Below are 16,653 nucleotides of genomic sequence, written 5' to 3' on the forward strand. Positions count from 1 at the left end.
GGAAACAGGCAAATTAGGCTTGAAAAGGTGATGAAAAGATATGGGGGGAGCGGGAGGCAGCAAGATAAGGGCAGATGCAGACTGATTGGAGAAGGATTCCTGTTAATCTTTGAACACAGCAACCCCACACTCACTGAGTTTGATCTGAGGCTTGATCTTCCAACCTTGTCCTTGTTTATACGTAGATTATCCTGGCAATGCTTGGGCTGCTTGCAGAAATCAAAGCAATCTGTCCATAGCAGCAAGGAACTTTGATAAAAAAAAAAAGTGCAGGTTTTATTTACCATCTCCTTATGGTATATATGATATTGGTAATCTTTTTTTTTTTTAACCGATCTTTTTGAGTCACGTGCTGTATTAGCAAAGGGACTTCTGTTCAACCATGATGTATCAAAGCATAATTGAAGAAAAACCAATACAATATCTCCTGTGATGCTCTTTGATCAATTATAAACCTCTTGCTAGTCAATCAAATGGGCCATTAATATTCATATTTTTTGTTACATCATAGTGAGTAATAACACTATGCAGCTGCATGCACATAAATTAGCCACGGCTGAACTCCCAACAATGAGCTGAAGAGTCAAAACTCTCTATGCAGGACTGCATCCAAATGTGTCTTGTTTTGATGCTAGTTGATCTTGCTCATCTGTCAGTGCACGATTCTACACCTGAAACCAAAAATAACTATCCAACCCAAATTATTCCAACAAGAATTGATTCTGTTGCACTCCAGCTAGCAAATTATCCCAACTCTTTCTCACTCTCTTTTTTTGTCTTTTTTTTTTCTCTGTCTGCTAGTCACTGACAACCCTTGCAGAAGCAGTTTTAATCGGACTCGAGGTCTCATTGCAGACACTTAGTGCCCTCTCTCTCCATAAAAGTCACATTTAACAAACTTAAAATGGCCTGATGTTAATGAGCAAATGATAATAAAATTGGATCTTGTGCTCCAAGGGCTTTCATGTTTAGATAGGCTGGCCAATTTTCACCCTGCTCACATGTACTATTTAAATAAAACTCATGTGGATGAGAAATAAATTGTGAGGGTAGGGACTTCAGAGGGTATTTGCCATATGGCCTTGCGTTTTTATTTTACTCTGGGATAATAGGGTCAGCTGTTGATTCAGAAAAAAAGGTTATTTGAGCTCAGCTAGTGGAGGTAATGACAGAAGCTCTTTGGGGGGGGGGGGGGGGGGACTCACAACTTGGCATGGGGAAATAAATTATACAAATAGTGATGGCAGCAGGTGGAACAACGTGGCGGAAAGACTAGTCTTTTGTGACACAACTAAAGACACATTTCTGTGTTTTTCGGCTGTAATCGCATTTGCAAAGTGGGGCAATTTTCACCTTGTCTCTTGTTTTCTCCCTTAAAATTAACGCTACAGATTGTCCACACAGCATTCAAGGGTTATCCTGAAGTGAGAGCCAGTCGCCATGGTAACAGCAGCAGGTGGAAATGCAGCCAGGCACGCAGTCAGGGTGGCAATAGAGTATCAGTCAAGGCTGAGAAGGAGACCAGTCAAGTTGCTATGTCTCCTGAGGAAGCAGACAAGTGTCTCTGGGGTGGTGCTAGATTCACTTTACCGTGCCAACGTCAATTATTGACAGTGTCAACACTGCTATACAGTCAGAGAAATGCCTGTGTGTGTGTGTGTGTGTGTGTGTGTGTGAGCATGTGTTGTGAGGATTGTGACAGTGGATCATTTGTTTTGCCTTCATACATAGATGGAGAAGCGGAGGGATGTCACACCAGTCCGAGCGCTTTGGGTGTTAAGACGTATCAGACACCCCGTCCAGGCTCTGTCATTATTGAACAGGTAAATGATAACACCTTTGTTCTGTTTGGTTTACACTGAGCTGAGGATAAACCAGCAAATAACACAACAATAGTCAATTATAATAGCATTTACTTCTTATTGTTGCCTCATACAAGATTTAACTGAACTAAACTGCCTGCAGCCTTAATTACCACTGTCTTACTTTAATCATTGGACTTGTGTATATATGAATATGTTCATAATTTGAGAAATATATTAGTGGCCTGCATCGAATATAAATATAAAAGACATAAAAAACAGACTACTGTACTAGTTTTTTCATCACAGTCTGCCCTCTATGGTGAATAATATTCACAGACACAAGGTGTTTTTTTCGCCAAGTACAAATGGCTTAATCTTATATTTTGTTTAGAAATGATTACCGCATGGTTTATGCAACATTGATGAATGAGGGTTCAGGGCAGTATGTCACATCATAAATCTGGTGGCAACAGGGACATATCAGCATTTCTCCATGCTCCATAAACACCATCAGAATCCTCTAGCACAAGGACCAGGGTCTTTGCTTTTTTGCCTCTTAGTTTCTATTGAGGATAGAGTCTCATTGTGATTCTGTGAGGGATAAGTCACGCTGTGTGCTGGCTTTGCCTGCTGTTGCTTCCATTGCTACTGGGGCATTCACTGTGTCAAGCATGGGGAGAGTCATCTGACTGAAGAACAAACAGCAAAGCCCTAAAGAAAGACAAGACATCTGACCTGCTGTTGAAATGTAGTATTAGAGAGATGTCAAATTGTCAATATCTCATGCCGTATTAGATAAGGTTGTATTCCATTTTCTGTATTTGTCAGAGGCTCAAATTGGCAAGATTAATGTACTGCATATGTTTTATTGTGTTGATTAACGACGAAACATTTAGCAAGAGACATTTGCAACAACAGGGGGGTGGGATGGGGTTTCCATACATAATTAAGGATATTTATCACATAGAATCTCTTTTATCCACACGCTGTAGGTGCCAGAAAAACAAAGCTTTCCAGCTAACGAAGGGGACCGACCTGTGGGCTGGCAAGCTCTAAGGAGAAGCTGGAATACCAACAGGGTGTCAGCTTTCCCTGGAGGCAGTCAGTCCAACGAACTCTCCAGCTCAGACTACAACAGGAAGTCCCCCCTGATAAAAACAACCAGCAAAGAGCCCCTCCAGCAGACTCCTTTGCATCGAACAGCATCTGCTGATCCCTGGAAACCACACACTCTACTGCAAGGGACAAACAGCACAGACACGTACAAGACTTATACTCCTTTACATAGGACAAGCAGTGTTCAGCCTATAAGACCAACAGCTCCGCTGTGTAGAACAAACTGTTGTCCACAGGCCTCACACGTACAGACAAGCTCTGCTGTGACTACAATCATCCCTCAGAACAAAGCTGGCTTCTCTTCCATCACCATCTCCTCCAGAAAAGTGAGCAGATCGGCCAGTTTGCCGGGCTCCAACACCTGCAGCCAGTCTTCCCAGTCCCGCGAATCAATTTCTCTGCCACAAACCCACCAGTACATGGACCCAAACTCTAGGCAGGTCACAGTGCAGAGGAAGGCCACTATCGTCAAAGTGACAGAGCAAAGGATGATGACTAGTCCTGCCTCGACCACAGAAAGGGCAGGGACCCCACCAGCTGGCCAGGCTTTGGACACAGTGGTCCACAGAAGAAAGGCTACTATCATCAAAGTGACAGAGCACAGGGAAAGCTACAGTCCAGCCAAAGTAGGGTCTAGGATGAAACACCCAGAGTATAGACACAGCTACACAGAGGGAGTGTACAAGGAAAACAGCATGTGGAGTGAGGGGAACCATTTACAACACAATGCAGCACCTTCACATCATCAGCTGGATTCCACAAAGAGGCCAAACTCAGCTGTTGCACCAAATAAATCCACTCCAGATCCAGAGAGAAATGGTGGAACACTGCACAGATCCACTTTGAGTCTTATCATGAGCACCCCCTCTGCTATAGCAGCACCTGCTCCCTCAGAGGTTTCTCTGAGGGCTGTTGGACAGAGATCGGTCAGGCCGCACAGACCGCTGAGCTGCTATGGCAATGTGTTTGGACACAGTGAGCCAAGCAAGGAGAATGTGACACAACCAGCTGCCAGGAAATGGAGCTTTGGACTTCCACAAGAGGCCAATATCAACCCTGTGAACTCTGACAGTAGTTTCATCAGCCCTCAAACAGCAGTGAGAGAAGCAGGTCAGCTAGCGGCAGACACCCTAAAGCCAAACAGAGGTGAGAAAGAAAGATCGCCGCCAGAGAATCCAGTGAGGAGAGCGTCCCCCTGTCTATCTCTCATCACGGCCCCGGGTAGGTTCCTCTGTCCCACTCCGACAGTGTTCTTGTCAGCACACAGGCTCCCTTTTTCTCTGATCTCCATTTTCAAAGGATGGCAGTGTCTAAATATACACTTCCTTTGTGCCATTTGTGTGTTATAGCTTAAAGTTGTTACACACACTTCAGCATTCAAGGGCTGAACTCTCAGGTTTAATATTGTCATTTGATGTCTTATTGATAGTTAGATTGTATTGAGATCAGTCCATTATCTGCTGCCTTGAGTGCAACTGACACCCATGCCAGATATCTGCTCCGATGTCAGATAGCATTGCCTAGTTGTAGAGTCCTCATCAGCACCTACAGACACTTTCTCACTTTCATGTTCTTTTATTTGCCCACGCCACTCTTTGCATGCATAATCTATTCTAGTTCCCCTTTTCACTGACAGCACAGGGAGGATCACAAGGTGCCAAACATGGTGAAAATTAAGCGTTAGGATGTGCTAGAATACATTTTGGTCCCCAGAACGGTCAGAGCAGGTATTAGATTTAGGTGTGTTTCTTTTTAGTAATCATGCTGCGGGGACAAACATCTGTCCACACATCGTATCACGTTGTGTGGACTCATTATCCATCTGGGAGCCAAAACCCACTCTCACAGAGTCTCAAGGATCTTTACTGTCATACCAGCACACATTTTCACATGAGATGGCACGAAATTGAGTACTCGCTTCCCGGTTATAGCCAAAGAGTATAAATAAACTCTAAACAAGAGCATTAGAAAATACGCAAGAGCACTATAAAAAAAAGAAAAAGAAAAAACACTATAAAAACAAGCATTTAACAGTGACGAATAAGCATGTGAGCTATTCATTTACTTGGTTTTTGGGTTTTGACATATGATTCGAGCCATAGATTCACGGTAATAATGTGGAGGTTAATAAGACGTTTTGGTAAATACACTTATTAGATGAGAAAAGTAATACATCTCTCATATCTGTATGTTAAATATAAAGCTAGAATATATAAAGCATACAACCTGAACACAGCGGAAAACAGCTACCACTGCCACCCAGCACATCTACACCTCACATTATATCTCATTTGATACGTCTGTACAAAAATTTTAAATTAAAACTGTTTGTGGTTTTTTTGGGTGGTTATGTCCTATTGACTATTTCTTGGTACAGTAACTTCCTGGAGCCTCTGCTGGTTGCGTGGCAACCTTAAAGTGACAAAAAGACGATAAAACATGCTAATTGATGAGCTTTAGAGCTGTTGGGGGGGAGGGGAGGATTGGGAGACCTTTTCATCCTTGGACAGAGCCAGATTAGCTGTTTCCCCTTCCCACCAACGCTCTTCTAATGTAACTCTTGGCAAGAATGTGTATTTTCCAAAATGTCAATCCGTATTCCTGTATGGTTAAAGCAAGGAATGAAAGCAGAGCTGTTTTAAAGTGTTTTGGGGCAAGTCCAGGTCACATCACTGGTCTTTATAAGTAATCATCAAGTCCTTTCAATGCTCTAGCTAAATAATCAAATATGAGAGACATGGGCTCTTTATTTACCATTTATTGCTCCAGGATCTTAACACTTGGAGCTTCGCTGATTTTGCTGGAAGTCTGACATCAAGTCGTTTGATTATGTAAAATGGCTGAAGCTGTCAGCTCAAGCTATTGTTGTTTTTGGGATCCTGAATACTCAGATGAATTAGTAATATGAGGAGGGAGTTTTCTGCTGAGCAAGTGTGTTTCTTTATTCATGATGGCTTTTCTCTGTGTGAAATTATTAATTATTCTTTAATCACATTCATTAACAGTGTCATCAATTAATTACAGAGGCCTTAGGCAACATAATTTAAATTCAATGTTTGATACAGTCAACCTCGAACCGAGGCAGGACATTATGAAATTGTATTAAAATCTGCCGGTGGTGTACAGCAACAAGCCCAATATCTGCCTCTGTGTCTTTTTTTTTACCAGCTCTTCACTCACATCAAAGTCTTCTTGAATTTCAGATCCCCACTCAACTCAGTCTCCAGAGGAAGTGCTTGCCCTCAATGCAGCTGCGATCATAGCAAATATCAAACTCCAAAGACAACTTAGTAAGAAGAAAACACCAAATGGCAGTTCTGAGAAGGACTCCACTGCATCACCCCAGGGAAATACTGGTATTATTACTTCTCTCTTCCACTCGTATGTAGTCATAATTTCTCACCTTATAAAGCATTGATCTCTGTTACAATTAACTGAAAATGCTGCAAGCTCAGCACTTTGTTTTCAGAGCTACATCTTTGATTGAATCAATACAGATCCAGCGGAAATTCCTCAGCCCTTACATACTGTGCCTATTTGATTCATGCCAAGAAGTAATATGTCATGGCGGGCCCAGAGGGCTATTGAGCAATAGTGCATTGGGCTTAGGCCCGAGATGCCAAGCCAGGTGTAAATGGGACACAAACAATTTGATTTTCTCTGCCTTGGTAGTGACAAAGGAGGGAAGATGTATGAAGCCGCATCCAGATCAAAGCCCAGTCCGGCGCCACAGCCAGCCTCATGCTGGATTTATTCCTCTGAGTCATGACTGTGAAAGGTCACCTGAAACTATTTCTCTGAAGGTGAGTCTGAATAACAAAGAAAAGAAACACAAGTTAAGATTTTTGTGACCCTTTAAAACAATGAAATGCCCATTTGTAGCATACTTGTGTGTTGCAACCAGTATAATGAAAGAGCTGAACTGGTTAATTTTCATTTAAAGGGCTGAGTGGGTAAAATTGTCCAATATTTCACAAATCAAAGACGAGAGAAAAGTTGGAAAAAATCCCTATGTTGGTAATTATGTGACCCGTCAGGTTAATCTTTTCCTCCTTTGGGGATTTTTCACCCCCGGGCAGGCAACCACTAAAATACACCACGATGTCAGGGAAAGAGAATGACACATTTATACTTGCTTTGGTTTTCCAAATGGGATGCCCAAGGGCTATATTCTGGGGCAGGTAGAGTTGGAAATGAGGGGGGGTTGAGCTTAAATGTTTCTGGTTTTGGCAGGACGCACTGCAGAGGTCCAGACCAGACTTCATCAGTCGTTCCCAGGGCAGAGTGCGATTGCTGGAGCGAAGGGCACAGGAGAGGAGGGAGCTGATGAATTCGGCAGAGCCGCAGGCGGCTGCTGCTCCCAGTTATAGGAGAGCCCACGGTGTCCGGGCTACCTCTCTGAGCGGTACTGTGCCAGCATCCATCCTCACCTCTCTCATCCACTGTACCACCCATTGTCCCATTGCAGCTGCAGTGGCTGTTTGCCACATGACCAACCACAAAAATACAGGCACAGAACAAAGAACAAGGGGGGTAGTTTTCAGCCAGTTGCGTTATTTTTTCAAGGCTCATACCAATATTTCTGGATTTAAGCTGTTGATAGGTAACATTTTGCTCAATTGTATAATATATTCACAATTATTTTTTGCTTGAAGGGGTGCTAAATCCACTCAAATCCTCTAGTGACACCCAAAACACTGAGTTAGCAGTAATTTTAGACAGGGTGATCCACCACAACTACTCAATGACAGGCAACCTTATTAAGATTCTATGCTCCTATTAAGTACAGTTCATTTACAGAAGTTGCATAGAAAAGGTAAATTATTCTTTTTTTAAATGAAGTAAATGTATAAAAAATTATGAAGAAAATAACGTTTCATATTAGGAATGGACCACATAATAGGCCTGCATCTGAAATGTAATAAAAGGACACTCTGAGTCTGATATATAGTCAAAATTATCTCAAAGGAGAGAAAGAGAGAAAGCTGGAAGTAAAATATATATATACATTTTGAATTACAGGGTTTCGGAAATATTTGACAGAATTCGACTTCTGCTGAAATATTTCTGCAACCTTCAAATGTCATTAAGCTCTCGATGCAGTGTTTTCTCTGATGAGATTTCCATTCACAGCGCCAGGCTTCACAGTAAGCAATAAAGAATTTAAAGATTTGTGACACAGATTTTGCAGCGCTCTCTGCCCTCTACTGGCCATGATGGAAACATACACCAATGGGCAATGGCAGCTCGGACAGGGAGATTTAGAGAAGTTCAGAGAGTTTAAAAAATCACTGTACTTCACAGACGTGTTCATCAATGTGATGAACCTCTGTAAATGTTTTATGACAGTTCTTGCATGATGGTGATACAAAATCATAATCCATAAAATGTGAGGTGGAAATCAATTTTAGATCCTAACTTAAAATACTCTTGTCTGTTCTCTCTGTAGATTCTATAAGAGAGAAAGCTTTCAGTCTCTTCAAACACCAGGAAATCTTTAGTGATTTACTGCCATGCTTTTGAGCCTTCAACTCAATCAGCATCGTGTGTGTGTGTGTGTGTGTGTGTGTCTGTGTGAATGTGTGCGTACATGCTCGTGTTTCCAGATAACCTTTTCAGACCCAGAGATAGAGCCATTACTGGGAGAGAGATGCAGCTCAGATCTAAGCAGTGAGTTCCAACTCAATCTTTACCTTATCTCTTGTTTTGCTTTTGCATGTGAAGACAGAGCCTGTATCAGTGACACCTCCATACAAAACACGCTTCTCTTGTGTCTCTGGCAAGATTTTTGCTCTAATTATGTTTTTCTCTTCCTTACCTCACTTGTTTATTTTCTTTCCTGACAGATCCACCTATTGATTAGGAAGAAATGTTAGACTGAGGGGTTAGATTGTGGATTTATACAGAAAATAGTGTTGGATAGAGTTGATATACAGTAGCTTACAGTAAGTAGTGGCACATGGAGGGGGAATGGCTGTCTGTATATTAGAAAATACTTAATACTTGTTTTTAGGTAACAGATAAATACTTGAAAAAGTTTGAATATCAAGCCATTTTTTCTTTACCAAAAATTCTACCATCATAAGAGACACAGAATGATTATTTTGTTACAGTACACTTGCAGAGGTGAAGAAGAAAAAAGAAGAAGAGAAGAAGAAGGAGATGTGTTTGAGCAACAGACAGCGAGTTGAACTTTTCAAAAAGGTAATCTCTTTATCTTTTTGTCAAAACCAAAACGTCACTAACCTGCAGTCAAACATTGTTCGAACCCGCAGAATTTTTTTTTTAATTCTTGCGAGCATTCTTGCTCAGGCTTTGATATGATATGCCAAGGATTTATCTATAGAGTGAGGCAAAAGACACAGACAATATTTACATTTGAAGGAATGGGATGAAATATGCAGAATCATGATTGATAGTATGAGAATTACTTTTCCAAGACAAGATTTTTCATGTGAAAAAAACGTGCATGGTTTCATTTTAATTTTGAATGTCTATATAAAGGACAGGCATATCTTAAGAAGATGCATAACAAGTGTAAATGTAAGGAAAGTGGGGACAACTAAAAGTAAAGAATAAAAAAGAGAAATGATGAAGGCACAGAGAGCTCAAAGAATGAAATTTAACAGTGAGCTGGGGAAAATCAAGGAAAAAACCCAAAGCTGTACTTGGATATGCCGGCTAACAATAACAAGGATGAAGAATGTCCTGTCCACTTGAAAGACTTCAATGAGCACTTCAAAAGCTGGCCGATAGTGAATCCCAAAGGGATCATGCTGATCATATACTCGCTACTGGGGCACCAAAGGCTGATTTCACAGAGGAATAAATTGCAAAAGGTAAAGCGAGCCTGAAGAGTGATAAGGCTGCTGGTATAGATAAAGTTTTGAACGAATACATTAGGAACACAGCCTGCATCTTTTTACCTGTTTATGTTAAATTCTTCAACACAATCCTGAGCTCAGGGATAATCCCTAAAAACTGGGTTACTGGTCTTGTTGTTCCGAAATATAAGAGGAGTGGGGATTTTCGAGGGTTGTAATAATAATGGGGGGGTATTACACTTTTGGGTATTTGGGCAAACTTCAGACTAATATACTGAATGTAAGGTTGTTCGAGTTTTGTGAAGATAGTAGTACTTTGAAGGAAATCCAGGCAGGTTTCTGAGAAAGGGTACTCAGTAGCTGAGCATATGTTTATACGTAAACATGTTTTGCTTAAAGTTCAAGTAAAGGATCCTGTTCTGTTCTTTTGTTGGCTATAGTCAAGCATTGGATATAGTGTGGAGAGATGCACTCTTGTTTAAATTGCAGAAAGTAATCTAAAGAAATCTAGATCCCTTAATGTCATCGTGAACATATATAACTGTGTGAAGTCCTGTGGTTTTGGTAAAAGAGCCGAATCTGAGTTTTTGTTAGCTTGGGGTCAGTTGTATTTAATCACACAGTTGATTTTAAATTGCTGAAGAGGAACTCTGTAAATAAGCTCTTAGAGCTGTGCTTCCTTTCGTATGCATAGGTAGAAAGTTTGATTTACCAATAGATATTAGACCAGAGCTTTGTGATAGAGTACCAGTTGTGTTATATACATGTGAAGTGTGGGAGATATTTATAGGTATTAAAAATAGAATTACTGAAGGAACTGGTTGAAGAGGGACATCAAGCTTAGCTACCTCTTTAATTAATTTGTATGTTACTGGAGCATACGTATCTCTCCACTATGGGTTACATCTATTCAACACATTTTAGATGAGTGGGGTTTCTTTTACTTTTGGCTGGATCAGAGATAATTTCATGTGATATTATCAGATAATATGATAATGAATAATAAATAGCGGAAGCTTGCAGTTGCAAAGAGGTTAAAGCTTTTTTTTTTTTTTTTTTTTTTTTGCAGAGGAGGCCTTATGAGCTCCAGAGTATGTCATCATGCAATTCATGTTATGAATTGAAATAGTAAAAGTGGTATGGCCATGCTATTTGTAATTTGTAAAAATATCACATTCTGTTTGAATGTAAAAAACACAAGTATTGCTGAGAACAGAAAGAACCACCTACCAATATTCTTTGTAAACCATCCATATATGTTCAAGCTTTTATTATTTATTTTATTTTATTATTGCAGATGATAAAGGATAGTATATAAACTAGGTGCATTCTTGAGTAATGCTTACTAAATGCTTTATGTCTGTACTCCTTGCCACAATATTTGGCCTAAAATAAATAAAATCTGAATCTGAATCTCGAATGGTGCAGCCACAAAAAGCCTGTTGGAGTGTTGGATTTTGATATTTCACTATGTAAACATCGAATATCTTCAATGAAGGGCGGACCAAGCAGATAAATAATAGTATGTTCTTCATCTCTAAATACTGACCTGCCTATTTTGAGCTCCCTGAAGTTGTTATTAAAAAGTATGTATGCACAAATTATGCACCGAATCACCAAATCCCTGAAAATAATGAAACTGAAACAAATAATGTCTAAACAGCTCACCATTGTGTTAACAAGTGTTTGCCTGACACGCTGAGCAGAGCATTAATTGTGCATATGACCCACATGCAATTGAGCATGTAATAACAGACCTTTCTCCTACAAGCTCAATTAGACTTTGCAAAAGGTGAAACATTTTTCAGTAATGGCTGATACTAAAGCCCCGTAGTAACAATGCAGCTTTTTATTTTTGCTCCTCTGCAGCTGCTGTTGTAGCTGTTGGAACTAATTTCAAATCAACTATCAACTCCATTGTGGTTCACAGAAAAGACAAGTGCTGAGTGGAACACATGTGGTTGATACAAAAGCCTTAAAAACACAAAAACAAGGGGGTGGATGGGATGCATCAATGTAAAGAAGGAAATCACATTCAGCGTCATGTATGACATATTCCATACAGCACATAATCAACGATTTATTTCTTTTCATTTTTGATTAAATCTTTCAGTATTTTGTAATAATAACTGCAGGGCTGGAGGAATATTTTGTTATGTGCACCTTTTACTTTAGATAACACGTCATGGAGGTGACCTCTGATTTAATGCCGCTGTACTGATTGTACGTAACTCTGGAGAGAAACATTAAAGAAATGGTAAAGATGTATCAATGGGAAAACAGATGTCAGGTGTGCTTAATTCAAAAGGAGTCAGATTACACTGAATATTTACACGGTTTAAGGATTCCTTGAGGTTGCCTTTGAGAACAATGAGGTTATTGTGCCACCAGAGGTCGCTGCTGCCAAACTTTTGCTATTTTCTTGCATTTCTGCGGTGAGCTTTATAAGAAAAGCTGAAAAAACTGCACCATAGAGACATTTCCAGCATGTGATGTAGATATTATTGGTTGTTAATTGTTGTATGCTCAATGATTATTGTGCTTTGCTGAACACAGTTTGATTTGCCAGAGGAATTTTAGTCACTCTCGTCCACAGAGCACCCCACACCCTTTCTCTCATTATGGAAACTGTGAACAGTCTCATTGTGCTGAGTGTATGAGGCCTGTGTTCCCCGTGAAACAAAAGGCCCTTCAGTGGCAGAGAGAGCTACGGTGCAGTGCCACCATTCAGCCGAGCTGCAGACAGTGTGGGTGCCCACACACAGCTGCTCCACCCACACTGCTGCTATGGCAGATAACACCGGGAAGAGGGGCGATGCCAAAGCTCCAGCAGGTCCTGAAAGAGGAGCTGGAAACCTGAACAGTGTGGCTGAGAGGACCAGGTTTCACTCCTGTGTCTGAGAGAATGTGTGTGTTTGTTTGTTTGCCTGGATTGCAAAAAGGCCACATGGTTTTTGTGAGGACTAGAATGGTGATCTGTAGCCGTCATTTTGTCCTAAATGTTGAAGTAATCTGAGTATCCTGTTTCCTTGTTGCAGAAACTGTTGGATCAGATTCTTCAAAGGAACAACAGCTGAATGAGCGACAACGGATGAAGACGATGACATGAATGTAGCATTGTGCAACAGACTGATGAAGTGACCTTTGCCCTTTGACAGTGCTGAATATGAGTTGAAATATCAGCGTTGGTCATGATTTAACTCTAGCTGGCCTTTAGCCCTTGTTTTTTCTTGCGCGCATTTGCATTTCATTCAGGTTGCCGAGCTTAACATCTGTTTTTCTGAAAGATAAATCCATGGCGATCTTTCAAAAACCCAGAAGGTCATTTAACATCACTTACCGCTGTTTTGAAGGTTTTTCCAGAACCTTCAAAGGCCCTTCAGCCCATCTGGATAAAACAATATATTCTAATGCACAATAAATACTACTTTTAACCTATTTCCCTTATTGCAACTCCACTTTATTCCCTAATCCAAAAAAAGATGATAGGAGACAGTGATAGATCTCCTCAATTTGTAGGACACCACATAAGTATAACATTAACACAGATAAATAGACCTAATAGTAAAACTTGATGTTATTATTTATGTGTTGTAGTAATCCAACATTAAGAGAGAGATTTGTTCATCTTTGTTTGGATAAATAAACAGAGCAGCACTGTGGCACAGTTTAAATAGGTTGAAACTGTTTTTATTGTGCAGTGGACAGAATATATTTGATGCACCTCTGCAGAAGAGCCTTTAAAGATCCTTGAAATACCTTCAAACAAGTGCTAAGTGGTGTAAGACAACTCTTTGGATATTTTTGAAAGATTGCCATTGATTTTGAGAAAAAAAAATGCTTATCTCTGGGACTCAGCTGTCCTAACTGCCCTTGTGGTGTACGATTACAAATAAAGATGGCCGAAATGGATGCACTGTATAGAGTCATGTCTCAACATTCTGCTTCAAGCCTTATATCTCAAAACACTGACTGACATCCCTTTTGGTGTAATGGCTGAACCAGTAATGTATGCTGCTTATCAGTCTTATCTTGTTTTCACTTGATTGCAAATTGCCTTTCTTTCCAGAATACTTCATGTAATGGGATGCAGAGGAACCTCTCACTGCACGATAATGCACTGATGTCCGCACGCAGCCACTTTCACATGATCTCATGTGATGTGAAGCAGTGATATAAGACGGAATAATTTATTATGCTTCACAGTCCCATCCAGGACAGTCTTCAGCAGTCATCCTCATTATACAACCAATAAGCAGCGAGAAGCCTGACGTGGGCTCTGCCATCACTCAGTGCCAGCTATTAGCTGTACGATGAAGGAATGTGACCTCTTCTCATTGGAAATGCCCTGTTAATGGACAGTGCACATTTGAATGGAGCTTTTGTCTCTGTTTTTGTCTCATGATGGGCTGGTGCCCGCCATGACACATTTAGATTTGTGTGTTTTGATCCAGAGTGGATGTGCTCAGAGTGCTGCTCAGCAACATGATGGAGCTGGGCATAAATCAAAAGTGAGATGTGTGAATATTCTTTGGAACAATAGACAACAGAGCAGACGCGCTTTTCGTTGTTCTTAATTGTTTTGTTTTTTTTACTCATTAGCTTTGACGTTGGTGTTTCCTCTATCATCCAGCTGTTCCATCCATCTAAATTTGCGCTGATGGATGGGAGAAGACAGGTGATTGTGACGGACTGTTTTTGTAAGCCTACTTCATCTCAGTGCACTTGTGTGTTTGTATTTGAGTGGTAGGGGATTATTATCAACCGCACTCGTATTAGTTCATATTATTTTTCTGCTTTATAAAATGAATACTTTTAGACTGAAGGACATCTAGTGTGTGTTGTTTGCTCTATTCAGCTTTACAAAGAAGGTTTCAATGTGCAATGTAACATGGAAAAATAACTGAATTCTCTACACTTCATCTTATGTATTTTATATTGGAATTTAATTGTATGATTTTTATATTTGAGTTGTGTTTATATCTTGTTTAATTTGCAAATGTGACATAAATTTGGTCTCTGGTCACTCCTTAAGAATGTTTTATTCCAAACTGCATCGACATGACAGAGGTTAGATGGAATAACTTCCATGAAGCTGGGATTTATTATTGAACACTATCTGTCCCAGCACACCAACAGAAAGTCCTATTTTACTGCCTGCTCCTCTCTGCACCTTATCATCTTCCTCCAAGCATCCCCGGGTTCTTAAAAAGAGCAAAAGATCAGCTCTTTGTAACATCCCATAGCCGAATGTTGAGTTCCACTCAAATCAGCATGCAGAGAAATACTCCTTAGTATTCTTTTATTTCTAGTCTGAGTTCTCCCTCAAAGAAGAGTTTGGAGAAATTGAGGTTTCTGGGTATCATGACACTGGAGTGCACCCTGTAATTCCCATATTTCAAATGGTATAAAGCAGCAATAGGATGTATCTGAAAGGCTGTACTTTAATTTTGTCCTGTCGCGGGAGAAAACGCTTTCTAAGCCAGCCTGCATGTGGACATCTGCCTATTTTCTGTCTGCGCTACCTTCTGAACTGGATGGTCATGTGGTGCAGAGTGCACACAGTGAGGAGCACAATGAGCTCAGCTATAGTGTGTGAATGGACCATGTCCATAGGCACTCCATGCTCAGTAATCTACATCATTTTATAACAAGTGGTGGCTGGTTGTGAGTCCTGTCAATATATTAGAACATACATAACATTAATACACTTGATGCTGATAATAGTAGGACAATTAGCTGTTTCCTGGTGTGTGTTCTGTACACAGACAAAAAGGCTTTTGGTTTGAAGCCAAGTGCTGCATACATGGAGTCAACACATTCAACTGGATTTACAAATCTGCATTTTGTTCACACAACGCTGCCTTCAGCTTACTCTGACTGAAGAACATGTTTCCACAAAAACATCTACGAGTGAGGGCTGTGTAGGCTATTTCATCCACATTTACACACACTGGGCTGTTACAGTATGTGCGCGCCTTTAGGTCAAGTTAAGAAGGAGACATCAAGGGACAGGCCGGAAATGTAGTGGTTTTCCTTCAAAATAAAAGGCTCTTTGTCCTGCACTTCCCAGGCTGTTCTAAGAACAAGGGCACATGGGTTAAATTCAGCATCTGTGAAGTCATAGACATTCATTTCAAGGTCCACTCACAAGCTTTATATATATTCAATTTGCAACGACATAGGACGTTTCAGCTCATGGAACCAGCAAAAATACCTGCTATATCTGTTTTTTTTAATTATTTTTTGAATCTGAACGACTTTTAGAGGCTTTTTCACGCAATTCGATTGAATCTCACAGTGAAGGCACAGCAATAGCTCTGTATAAAAGTAGACTTAAAGTGATGACCTGTCATCAGGAATCTTTAGAAAAATCTAAATTTATTTTGTTTAACCTGGGACAGATTAAAGGAAAAGGACACACAATAAATTATTTTAGCCTATATTTGCTTAATATATTCTTTATAGTGAAAAAACAACAACAACAATTGTACAAACATTACTGTCCATCACAGTTGCATGTTTTTTTTTTTTTTTTTATATTTTTGAAAATTGGAACCGGAACTTGTGCTTTATTTATTTCCGTGTGCTTGATGCAGCTCGGTAACCGATTATGGGCGCTGGAGGCGGCGTTAGGACCTCGCGGAGCGTTACATTGAAGCACATGGTCCCACTCATAAGACAACACTTCTCTTCAGTAATTGCCCCGAAATTGATGTCATTCCTGTGGGCGATCCAGACAGCTGCTGCCTGTGTATTTGTTCATATTTCCTTTCCTGCACAGTTCTCACTCTTTGCGCGACGCAGCTTTAGACCTGGACATCCCTGAATGGGGAAAGCGCGCGGAGTTGAATCAGCTGTCGTCGGGATTTCCTAAATCGCCGCTCATATACTTGATCATATTTCAG

The sequence above is a fragment of the Pempheris klunzingeri genome, chromosome 20 (assembly GCF_042242105.1).
Source record: "Pempheris klunzingeri isolate RE-2024b chromosome 20, fPemKlu1.hap1, whole genome shotgun sequence".
NCBI lineage: Eukaryota > Metazoa > Chordata > Actinopteri > Acropomatiformes > Pempheridae > Pempheris > Pempheris klunzingeri.